Below are 12790 nucleotides of genomic sequence, written 5' to 3'. Positions count from 1 at the left end.
CTCTTTCTGCAAGTGAGCGTGTTTAAGCACAATTAAGAAGGGAAACCAAAGTAATACTACACCCCTTTGTCACTGCCGTTACCATTGCATAGGTGGTGACAGCTTCAGAGCTACATGAGGTTGCAAGGCCACTTTGAAGGGACACTGAGTGAAGAATTGGGGCTTAGAGATGCCAGCTGCTGTGGTGTAGCATGACCTGTTGTGTCAGCAACAGCCCTCTCTATCACTTCCCAATGGGCAGAAGTAGCAGCAAGCCAGACTGTTCCAAACTTCTTTCCTGGTGCTCTCTTCTTCAACTGTCGCTCCCCTCTGTCTGTGGGTACCTCTCTTACAGCCTGGTCTGGCTTAACTGTGACCACTTCATCCATTGTTTAGCAAAATTCAGTATGTTATTGAGAAGCCTTGAGTAATTTCTGTTAAGCTGGATTAACTAAATATCTTCCAGCATGATATCATGTCACTAGAATGTGACAGAGCCCTGACTAGTCCTTCTTCAGCTGTCCAACAAGCCTGTGACAGGACTGGAGATGGAGGAATCACGAGCCAGCATAGCTGGCAAAATACCGTCTGAATATTTCTATATGCTAAAGGACTCAACCACCAGGGAGACCAGTTTTTGGGAGCAGCATGAAGCAGACAGAACATGCTTCCGATTTTCCTCTGCTCTGATGGTAATTTTTTTTCTCCCAAAGAGCTAGACATGATGCTTCTGAAATATGTTTCCATTTTTTTGCCACCTCAATGTGAATAATGCACATATCTTGTCTGCTGTGAACTGTTAAAAATACGCACATTTCACACAATCTTCTTCTAGTGTTTCATGGCCTCAAGATAGTCTTGACCATTTAACCTGACTGCATCATGCTGTAATGGTATTTCAAGAGTATTTATTTCATTATAGTATACATGTTAGTACATGACCAAAGTGCCCAGAAGAAACAAAAACCTACCTGACTTGAACTCGTAAAATAATGAAAGCAGACCATTTACAATATTTTGAATCCTGATATTAAAGCGCAATGTTATAAACAACGTGGTTCACAGTCCCATAAGTTGTATCACGTGTGAATTTTAGGAAAAACAGTTCAAAAGTTCAAATACTCTAATTGAACAAGAAAATTTAAAAAATCAAAACTTAACTTCACTGAAGATTGTATCTGAAGAAGGATAAAATAGAAACCTGTATTTTACCTTTTGACTTCAAAATGTATTTTAGTGGATTTGACAGCTCAGGATTCAGGCTGAATAGTCAGCTGAGTTTGGTAAGTCTTGACAAATTGATTTCTATTTGCCAGCTGTTGTGGCTGCAGTTTTAAAATTTTTTTAATGTGGACCTATGTTCTTTGACAAAACATGATTGTTCTATATGAAAAATGATTTCTTAATGGCACAGCCTATAAAAACCTATAATGACATCTTGGCGTACGTGAAGGTGGTGGCAAAACTATTGATTCCAGTGAGGCCAGGATTTTGCCTTTGCTTTTTCGTACAAATCTTGAGCATGTGGCCTGAAAGACCTGATCAAAGCAAATCGGTTTTATTGCGTTTTCATCTAAACTCACTGTCACGGAAAATGCTGTAAGCAAGGTCTTTTATGGCAAAGAGTTACTCTTTGTGTAGCTCCCAACAGATTTTAAGGATTCTTTGGGACTGGAGTGGTAAACATGGCCTTCTCTTTTGCAGCTGGTGTGAACCTGGCTCTCCATTTCCCCCTTTTTTAATACTGCTCTTCTGCAACATTTTTCAGGAGGTGCAGCGAGAAAACTTAAGCTCTAATGAGGTATAGAAGGGAGGAGGCTGTCTTCAGTACTTTCCCATTTTATCTCTATACAATACAGCCAAAAGCTCACTCTGAGCATTTTGGTGGTAAGTAAATACTCATAATCTTTCTGTGTGTAATATCAATATATTAGCTTTTGTTCTGTTTTGAAGATATTTGCTTATTTCTACTTTTATTCTAATAGTTCTCCTTTCATCCTTTCATTTTTAGTTTCCCTCACTAAGAGATATTTTCCACCTTACAGCCTAAGTATGTAAAGACATCTATACATGAATAACAGTTATTTTCAAAAGTATTCGTAGCATTCAGCCTAACAAGGGAATTAAAGCATATAAATAAAAGATACGCTTTTAACATACTACATATTTGACTGAACATTTGATGATATTGAACATTTAACTAGATCAAGAACACTCTTAAAGGTTTGATTTGCTACACTGATGCCAATGAAAACGTACTTAGACAAGTAATTATTCTGAATTTGCTGTTGCATCTCAGTTACTTCTTATTGTAAATAAGTTGTGCAAAAATCTTACCTAGCACATTTAGAGAAGATATTGTCTGATAACTGGAAAAGGAATTACTCTGCTGGAAATATATTTAGCAAGTTAAAGCATGTTGCTACATGTAGTACACAGTATTTTGCAAATGAAAATGGTAGAGATCTGGTAGAAAAAGTCAAGTTCCATACAATTCTAAAGTTGTAATCCTTTCAATATTGGGAATAGATTTTGTCTTTCGGAGAGGTGATTATTTATAGTGTTATAAAAAGACAAACATTTAGCCTACAACCATTGTTGTCAGTATAACTCTAAACTTGCATAAATGTCAGAATTTGCATCTTTTGACCTATGGATTTTTTAAAGTGTTTATAAAAGTATGGATTAGACTCCAAGCTCATAGCAGTCGTTGTGCTAGTAAACTAGCTCTCAGAGCCCCTAATGCTCTAATAAGCCTTAATGGCCCTGACCAGCCTCACCTGATACCCCTCCCCCCACACCCCTGCCGATGGGTCTGGGGGCTCTATTTCAGCTCAGCCTGTGGCCATCAGTTCTGGCCCTAGTGGTGCTGTGTGATGTTGGTCACTGGCTCTATCACAGCCCTGCCTGGACATGTTGACCTGTGGCTGATGTCCCATCCTGTCCTGTCCCCATAGAGGTGCCTGATACCCTGGGCTGGGGCTGCCCCAGCCTGCCCAGCCCCCTTGGTGGGGGCAGCGGGATGGGCCCTGGCTGAGGGGCCCTGCTCTGCTGTCCCATTGGGGAGCCCCTGTGCCCCCTGCCCTGGGGATGCAGCTGGCCATCGCTGCTCCTGACAAGAGCTGGTGCCGTTACTTACAGCTCAGCACGAACGCTGGTACGCATCTGAACGCCAGTTGGTGACTGTAGCTCTTCACAAAACCCTTAGTGAGCTCTGTGTGAAACATCGATCCTATTACACAGCGTTTGCTTGTGGCTAAATGCTACACTACTGGAGCCAGGGGTAGGTCGTCACTCTCATAAACTAGCAAAACTCTACCTCATTCAGAGGCTTTAAAAAAGGTATGTTTAAACATAGAAAACTTGTAGAATGTAAACAGCATAGAGTTGCTTCTGTTGAGCAATGTTAGGAAGAACTCTGATCTATTCATCCTTTTATACGGTGTTCAAACAGCTCTTTCCTTTAGGTGCGTCTGTAGCATGCTCCATAGATATGTTTTTATATGTAAGTACACATTAGCTGCAGGGGTCTGTATTATGGCTTGGTGAGTTAAGAGCTAACGAAATGCAATTATTGTTGAATGGTATTGCACAGATACAACTGACAGCAGTAGGCAGTGTTTAATCCTGTCTATTCTTAAATGTTTGGAGCACCAAGCCAGCTGAATCTTGCTGTTTAGCCTTAAAAAATGTCTGATTTTGTATCTGATTGTTACAGGACTTTAGTAAGTAGTAGAGGCATTATAAAGGTGGTTAAGAAGGTGGGTTAAGATGCGTGGGGATAAAATGAAACTTGGTAAAAGCTAAATTGCGTTAGACCTCGCCAGAAAAGCGAGTAGATGGGACCGAGTTCGGGACTTGCCCTACACAGCTTTACTGACGGGCCGGGCCGGGGGCGGCCACGAGCGGCCTGTACGGGTGCCGGGAAGCGTAGTTTCCAGCCCTGCGGGGCGGGCGGGTGTCGGCCTTTCCCCGCCGGCTCCGTGCTGACCGGCAGTAGGGGTTGCTCAGCGGCTGTGGCTGCTGGCTCGGCCTCTGCAGCTCTGCCCAAGAGGAACAACACAAATTTTTAAAAGCAAAGTCTGATTGCCTGTTCCTGCTAAGCTGGTACATAGAGCTGAAACTGCTGCAGCACCTCTGCATGCACACAACTCCTGAGGGCAAGCAGCTTGGCTCTTCTCAGCAGCTACTGTAAAGGCCTCCTGAGTTTGGGAGGCAGAAGTCCATTTAACCTGAGAGGAATGTTTTCCCACGAGTGGAGGCAATAAATAGTGTGAGGGACAAAGTGGCTAGTGGCTTTCTGCAGTAGAGACTTCGTTCCTACTGCAGAGTTGACTTATTAAATTGCTTAAGCATCTGATATAGTCATAAAATCCTCTGCAGGAGTGAAGGAATACAGTCTGTGGTGTGAAGCTGAGGGAAGGAGGCTGTGTTTTTAAATGTTTATATAGTAATAAAAGTGGTGTAACACATTCAGTGCTAGTATAACAAGGATTTTTGTAGTGAAGAAAAGTATTGGTTCCTTTATAGAATCATAGAATAGTTTGGGTTGGACTTATTGAAGGACATTAATAATTCTCTATAAACATCTACCAGTCAAAATATATTCTGTTGTAATCCTTTGTATCTAGCCTAGCAAAAATCTAAGACCTTTTTTTCTGGCTCTGAGGATTACTATAGAAACTAAGCTATTAATGATGATGGGGTTTGTTTCAACAATATTTTTGCTTCATTAAGAAATGTTTTAATTTATATGGCTTAGATTTGCAGCTATCCATGCTGAAGCTCCTGAATTCAAAGAAATGTGTTAAGCTAGTTGTGGACTTGTTAGCTCCATATGCCAGAGAAGAAAAAAATTGGTAAGGCTCATCCTTACAATAAACGGATGTATTGTTAAAGAAAGAGGATACATAAAAACATACAAATGTTAGTTTAAGTGAAACTTAAAATGGGATGGCATGGCTTTACAAGTACTTAAAAGTCAAATGTTAAATAACGTATGCAAGCACAACTTGAAGAAGTTTCACCTACATCTTTTTCATTATTAAAAGTACAAGATACCAAGAAGCCTGAAGGTTAACATGACTTTAGATACTCTAATTGCCACATGAACCATATTATTGTCAACTGTAGTCAGAATAATATTTACTTAACTCCAAGGCCTTACCTCATAGTGAAACTCAGCTGCTTTACCTTTGAAGTGTAGAGGTAGGAAAAAAAACTTGGAAGTAATTTTTCCAAGTACTTGAAGTACTTTCTCAGATGTTCTTTGTGCAAATGATTGGAGCATCACTCTTAAAGGAGTGTTTCCTCCCTCAATTCAGGCTATGGAGGTCTTGTTGGATACCAAAAGGGGACAGTAGGATGTTCCATGTCTCTAGAGCTGTCCAGAGATTAGTACCAGGGCAGTTACAAGGTGCCTTGAAAATATCAATGGCTTGTGTACTACGGAAGATGAGGATATTTGGCTACTGAATAAAAATGGTCTAGGGGTTCAAAATTATTTGGGTTATCTTTACATGTAATCACTGAATGAGTGTGGGACAGCGGTAAGAAGTTTTCAGCTGTGTACTTTACTCCAAGAACAGGCAGGACAAAAGGAATACCTTTGAGAAAACCTTATGTTTTACTGAGCTCATAGTTATGTGTCCTTGCACTTTTCCATGTATATGCGCTTCTGGCTCATATCATCTCTCCTGTAGGTTATCAGCCACTGCTGGCTACAGACATGGACCCAATGCAGGAAAGAACAGCTGCTACACAGAAGGAATCTTTACATCTTTACTGGTATTAGTAGCAAGCTTCTAACTCTGTTTACATAGAGTAAAGTGAATGTAACATTTTGCACCAGATAGAGATGGTTTGGACACTGAATTGTAGACTCCAGTCTTCGGTGACTGCTAGTATTTTATAAATCTGTGCGCTAAGTGTTATTCTATGCCTTTTAAGGAGCAATAGAAAAAATTTCTGACAAAAACTACTGGTACTCTGAATGACTTGTTTCAAAGTGGTTTGTGTTTCAGCAGGTGATCTGATTGACCTGCCTGCAGATATTTGAATGCATAGATGCTACCACAGTACTATCCTGAGCTATTGCTGAACGGGGTATCTTTTCAGCAATAGCTCTTCTGGATTCTGCATTGGAAATCATGTACCCTAATCCTATAGACTCAGAATACTATGGTATTGGCATCATAATTGGCATCATGTGCAGCACTCATATTTCATCTAAAGTGATTTTGAGAGAGGATTTAATTTGCATCATCTCCTCCAAATAGGATTACAAATAATTTCAAGATATTATTACTATTCTTGAAATGGGTATACTGTCTGAGAAAGACTAACTGTAGCTCAGACTCAAAATTCAGAGACTTTTGTCTCAGACTTTTCAGGGTATTGAAGTTGTCACTGGTTATGACTGAAAACCTAGTGCCTCTGAAAGAAATGATTCTCAGGTGTTTTAGCTGGTAAAACAGTAATGCCAATCCAGCAAAGTTGTGTTTTACCAGATGAAAAACGACTTTGCTGGATTGATGCTAGCAATCAGCATCAATCAAAGGTTCTCCACCTTTTAGTGGAGAACCTCATTCTGTTAGTCTGGTATGTGCTGCCTTAGGGCTTGAATGCATTCGCTAAACTGCTGATAGTGTTAGTGAAATAATAACCACTTATCATGATAGCCTAGTGATATTTGCATCATTCTGCCATATTTTATTGACCATATTGAAGGGTCATGCTGCTAAGCATTTACCAAAGATGGGGCGTATGATAAAGAAGGCACTTGTTGCTAGTATCACAAAACTCCGCTATACCATCTTTGGATAAGCTGAAACTTTAACTCTATGTAGTTATGCCTGTCAAGGCACCAGGCATGGACAAAATCGTAACAGCTGTCTTTGAAGGAGAATAAAATAAGCCTTTTTATTTTGAAGAATCTCACAAACAAGTACATTACTTACCTATCTCTCAGTTAGATTTAATGATACTCCCCAATCAAAATAGACTTGTCTATTATGGTATTGATGCTTTTGAAATAAATGAAGCAAGAGATATAGAAAGTAAACTAATTTTTTCCATGTATGATGATCATTTTACATGTGTTCTGTATTCTACTTCCACAAAAAGGTTACTTCCCTTGGTGTTACACTGAAGTTCAATGGCTAGAACCAGTATATTAATACTGCATCAAGTGAAATCAGTCACTAATTAATCACTAATACTTGAATCTAATACCATGCTTACAGCTTGTAATCCTTGTAAAAAGTATTATGTGGAAATACAGAAAATAGATGTCTATTTCTGAAATAGTTAACCTACCACAGTGCTTTAATATCAAAACATCTTTCTCCTCTCCGTCTGGTATTATCATCTATTAACCATAATGATTAGAGAGGTGGGACTAGAGTGTGGTATTCTAAACTTGTATTTAGCAAGTGCGCATGTGCATAGTGCTGCAAAACATCTGACTTGTCAGAGGCTCTTAAGGAAACAAATAAGTTTATATACAGTGTGAGTTTTCAGCTGATTTATTTTTATATTATGTATGCTGTAGAACAACTGAAGCTTTTCAAGTGGTTTTCAGAAGAGAAGGCTGAATGTCTGGAGTAAAATCTCATTATGGAATCTCAGTTCTTAAAAACCAGGTTGGCATACCAAACAAAAAATCAGTTAAAAGATATGGCCACTGGGTGTCAGTCTTGACTCGAGTATGAACATCTTGTAGGCCTTGCTGACTGCAGAGATTTGCTTTGAGATGACTGCTAGAACAGGGCTATTAATGTCAGCGCTACGACTAACTTCTTTTTTTAAAAGGAAAATTGATCTGTCATGTAGGAGTAACAGGGTTATGACTATAGCCACTTTGCTTCAAAAAGAGACCAAAACATGTAATGCGGTGGTTTTATAGTTTTGTTTTTCTGTTGAATGGTCTGTTTGGGCATTGCGCTTTACCTATGGATCTGAAATATGTAGATGGGAATAGCTGATTTTTCCTCTTCCCTGACCTGTGGAATACTATCATAAATAACTGCTGAGCAAGCACTGGCCTGTAATGGAGGGTGTCTTTGAAGTAGAGAAAAAGTGGCGGGGTGGTGGTGGTAAGATCTTTTGTATGAACAGCATTGCCTGCTGGAATGACTGAGATAACAGGCTTTGTTAGTTAACCTAGCCTGCTTAGTATATTACTGCCCTTTGCATGCACTTTTCCTTTATATAAGAACTTAGTCCTTTTTAGGGTTAATCTCATGTGACAGACCTTCAGCCTTCTCTTCTGAAAACCGCTTGAAAAGCTTCAATTTTTCTGCACTGCAAAAATAAAGTGTTTTTTTAAAGATAGCATTTCTACACTCTCTTCCCAAAGGTATTCTTAACTGAGCTTTGGATATTGCATATAGAATAAATGTCTAAGGATATATTACATTTCCTTATGTTGTCCATATCTCCACCTGACAGAGAGGGAGATAGAAAAATTACTTAGGGAACATTGAATAGTCATAAATGAATTTTGCCAAGCTCTGTGAATGGGGCTCAGACTATTAGTGATTCAGCTCAAATGAAAATGCTGATTCCAAATATTCTGTAATGTTTTCATGGTTAAAATTAATTCTGTTTTGAATCATCTCAGAGTATGAAGACTTTCAGAAAAGTATAATCAAATTCAAGGGAATGCGTAAAGGTATAATACTAGTTAAGCAAAATTAATTTCAGAAGCTTTCCAAAATGAGCAAATTACAAACTCATCTTTCCTGTCTTTTTGGAGGTATCCTAACAGTCTGCTCCTTCCCCTACTTCTTTTAATTAACTGCATTTATTGCTTGTGTTTTCAGAAGTTTTTTCTTCCTGATGAAACTGCCTTTCAAGAATGAGGCGGCAGTACTGACAAAGCTAATGTAACTGGGAAGGAATGTTCCTCACAGTTAAAGTTAAGAAACTTTTTAGTGCTGGATTTCATATATTCTTGAGACTGTATGTTGAACTGAGATAACTTCAAATACATGCTAGCTGAATATTAGAACATTGAAGTACCTTCTGTGAGCAGGATTCTGAAGCATCTTCATTGCGTCTTTTATGTTCTAACTAGGCAGTTTTTTATGTGGACATGTCAGGTGCAGATACATATCTTACACATTAGTGGCTTTTTTTGTGGAGCATCTTTAATTGCTTCACATTGGTTTGTAGAAGTTAGAGATGCTGGGGGCGCTGTGGGACAGAACTGCCCAAAATATGGTTCAAAACTCACTTCCATGAATTACATAATGACAGCTACCACATGCCTGTAGAGGTTGCTGAGTTCTGGGATGATGCTTCTAAGCTGTAACTGGGAATTGGGAGAAGATGAATGATGCAGTAAGGTTAGGTTGAAGGAAACAGCGGTATGTTTTTTTTCTGCATGTTCACAAAGCCTGACCTAGGCAAAGCAGCAGCCACTTATACTTACGTTGCCTGTTGCTTGTAATGCTTGTAGTGTGGTGCAAAGCAGTGGATCTTAGACCTTCTTGCCTCCTTGGCTTGAGAACCTCTTGAGAACTCTGGTCTGGAGTAGAACTTCTTACCCCACTCTAAATATATAAAGTTCTAGTGGAAGGATTTTAAAATAATTTAAAAAAAAAAAGTAAAGTTGCCTGAACTAGAAGCGGTTGCTCCTGGTTCTGATCATTGTATATTATAAAGCATGTTGTGGCATAGTTAAGACAGTTACTCTGCCAAATGCAAGCAGGAGGAATTTGCAGAGTTTACAAGTATTTTGATGTAAGATTCTTTGAGTATTGGGTGTTTCTTTCCTACAGTCTTCACTGTGTCAGTCTTCACTGTGTCAAGTATTTGGTCCATCTCAACCCTGTTGGTAATGGTTACTATCAAGAGGAAGATAAAGTCAAGAAGGAAGAAGTCCTTTGTCAAAGAATGAGATGTTAAGTGTACTGAATGCATTACTATTTTATTTGCTTTTAGAAGTCATTCATGCCATAGGCCTTCCTGAGTAGACCCTCGCAGTCCATGTCTGTTTCCCAGGTCTGTTAAATGTCACCTCAGAGATCAGGAAAAATTTCTCCTCCTCCCTTAAACCCTTTTAGCCAGGGGCAGCTGAAGTAAAGATCACTTCAAAGGCCAAGCATGGCTTTTTTTTTTTTTACTTGGCATTGCAGTGGCAGTAGATGGTAGCCCTAATTTTACTGTCACAGTTAAATGTTATGACTATGCCTGGTTCTCTTCATATTTGTGCATATCGGGACCATCTCTTGTAAGGATGCTGGAATTGCAGTAGCTTAAAATTGGTGGTGTAGAAATGGGATTATTCCCCATACGTGATAAGAACTCTAAGGCAGAAAAGGCATGTGACTCAACATCCCTTATCTTCAGCTGTAACTCCTTTCAGGAGTGCTTAGATAAGGTTAAAAGAACCAGGCTTCCTTCCAACCATCTCCCACTTTTTCACCTGAAGAAATTTGCTGAGAAAAGGAGCAGACTAGCTGCAGAATTTGAGTCAGCTTCTAGCATGTCACAACGCAGATTCAAATTCAAGGAAAATAGGGCTCATTTCTGCAAACGTGCACGTGAAACTGAGCTCTTTTTTGATGTTGCAATTGAGTTGATATAAAAGATTCTGTTGACTTCTTTTTGTCATTCATTCTCTGTGGAAAATTGTGTAAACCAAATACTAAAGCAACCGCAAACCAAAATCTGAGAGGATTCTGCCAGATGATTGTTGAATTTAGTTTTGGTTTATTTAAACTAATTAGAGTTGCGAACTTAAGTAGTCTGAAAATGTAAATGCTACTGTTGCCCAGAAAACTTTACCTCTGATCCTCCTCACCAATGTATTTTTTATTATCTTAAGGAAACAAGTGACAGTAGTAAAGATCTCTGCTTTGTTTGGCAGATAGGGGAATGCAGATGTAAAAATCAAAATGACATTAAAACTAAAAGGGAATATTTTATTATCTTGTAGGGTAAAACCACAAAATCAATATTTAGTGTATTCAAATTGTTTATAGTGATTTGCATTTATTTTTGGCCTCTCCCCTTCCGTGACTGGATTCTAAACTGAGCAATGAGTTACATAGGTGCTACAAGAGCAATAGCGTGTGATGAAGTCCCTAAAAGTATTGAAGTGTTTTGTACAGAAGGCTCAATACAGCTTACTGTCAACTGATTTTGTGCTTCAGCAAGGAAGTGTACCCGCGATGTATCAAAAATGTAACAAATGCAGTATTCCTGTAGGTGTTTAAATCAAGGGCAAAGCTTCTGTTTGGGAATCTGACGTGAGAGTCTCTGCTATATCAAATGTTCAGACTGAGCACATCTGGGAGAATGGGCTGTGGTGGAGACAACTGGAAGATGCACCCACATTTTTTTCTTCTTCCTTACTCCTCTTCCCAAATCATGTAAAGTAACACTGGATTAGTTGTATGCTCTTTTCTGTAAAATTTACTGGTATAATTGAACTTGTACGCTGAGTCAACATCACATTTGTCTACTGTTGTCCTTCACATATACAAAATGGATCGAACCCAATGAAGATATTTTCAATTAAACTGCATGAAATATAGCTGTGTTCCTGGGTTGTCTGTAGCCATAATGCACATAGTAAGGGCTGCTTATGACGGTGCCCTGCCCAACAGCTGGGTGGGGGAATGCCACGGAAGAGAGGTAGCAAGAGGAAGGAAGGGGAAAAGGGTCTCTGACTCCCATAGCCCCTGTAAATCATCCCAATACCTTGTATCTTGGAGGCTAGTTTTCTAGTAGTGATTTGATATGAGAATTAAATCTTAGTGTGTGGACTGGATTTTCCTATCCTACAAATGCTTATCTGTTTTTTAGACACTACTAATAATTCTTTAAAATGTAGTACTGGCTTTTGACATTTTAAAAGCAATAGATGGAACTTAGCTAGCTAGCAATTGCTCTGATAGCAGAATGGTTTTATAATAAATCTGTGTAAGTAGGTTGCAAGCATCAGTTAATATATTACTGTGTTTTCCACAGCAGGAGATAGCATTTAAATTTTGTGTTTAGTATCTGTGCATGTCCATAAGTAAAAATCAAAGTACGTGTTAATATCTAGACTACTTAAAAATACTGGAAATACTAGTGTCCAGTGCAGTTATTACTCAGGCTTTAGCAATAAAACAATTATGAGTATAATTTTACATGCTTATTTGATAGTGGCACCCAAAGGTTCAATTAGGATGAAGAGTTAAGTGGATGGAACAGTGTAAAAATATGATCAGGCTCCTAGATACTAGGTTTTAATTAAAAGCATTACTTGAAATATCCTTATGTTCTTTATATTTAGAAACAGTGAAACATGAGCAGGGATGATAGATTCTTTAGCCTCATTTTGGGAATGTGACCCATGGAAAACTACCTTTTGCTATGGGGGGGAAAAAAGGCATCTTCTGCAGCATATGATGGAGGCATGGAGTGCAATCGTGTCCCTGTGGAAATTGGTCAGTTGTGACAGTTTTTTTTAATCTCAAAAATAATAATGGTTCTCTTTGGTATTCTAGAATATGTGAAATCCCTTATTCTTGTATTTTAGTGCTTAATTGAATCCCAGAGAGAATGATATTTTGAATAGCTTTCTTCTAATTTAATCTGATTATTACACTGTTAAAACCTAAAGGTCAAAATAAATGGAAACCTGCCTGCAAATCCCTAGTCTTTCACTGTGTTTAACTTGGGATGAGTGTGAGATGATGACAGGTGGCTTTAAAGTACCTTTTGTCCTTTCCTAATCCTGGTTCATGGGGATTTAAACATCACGGGCATAGTAAGTAGTCAACAAACTGCTCTATCTCATACATAGTTATCG

Source organism: Pygoscelis adeliae, unplaced genomic scaffold (assembly GCF_000699105.1).
Source record: "Pygoscelis adeliae isolate BGI_AS28 unplaced genomic scaffold, ASM69910v1 Scaffold106, whole genome shotgun sequence".
In the NCBI taxonomy this organism is placed as follows: domain Eukaryota; kingdom Metazoa; phylum Chordata; class Aves; order Sphenisciformes; family Spheniscidae; genus Pygoscelis; species Pygoscelis adeliae.
The sequence above is the reverse complement of the archived record's forward strand: the minus strand, read 5'-3'. Positions refer to the sequence as shown.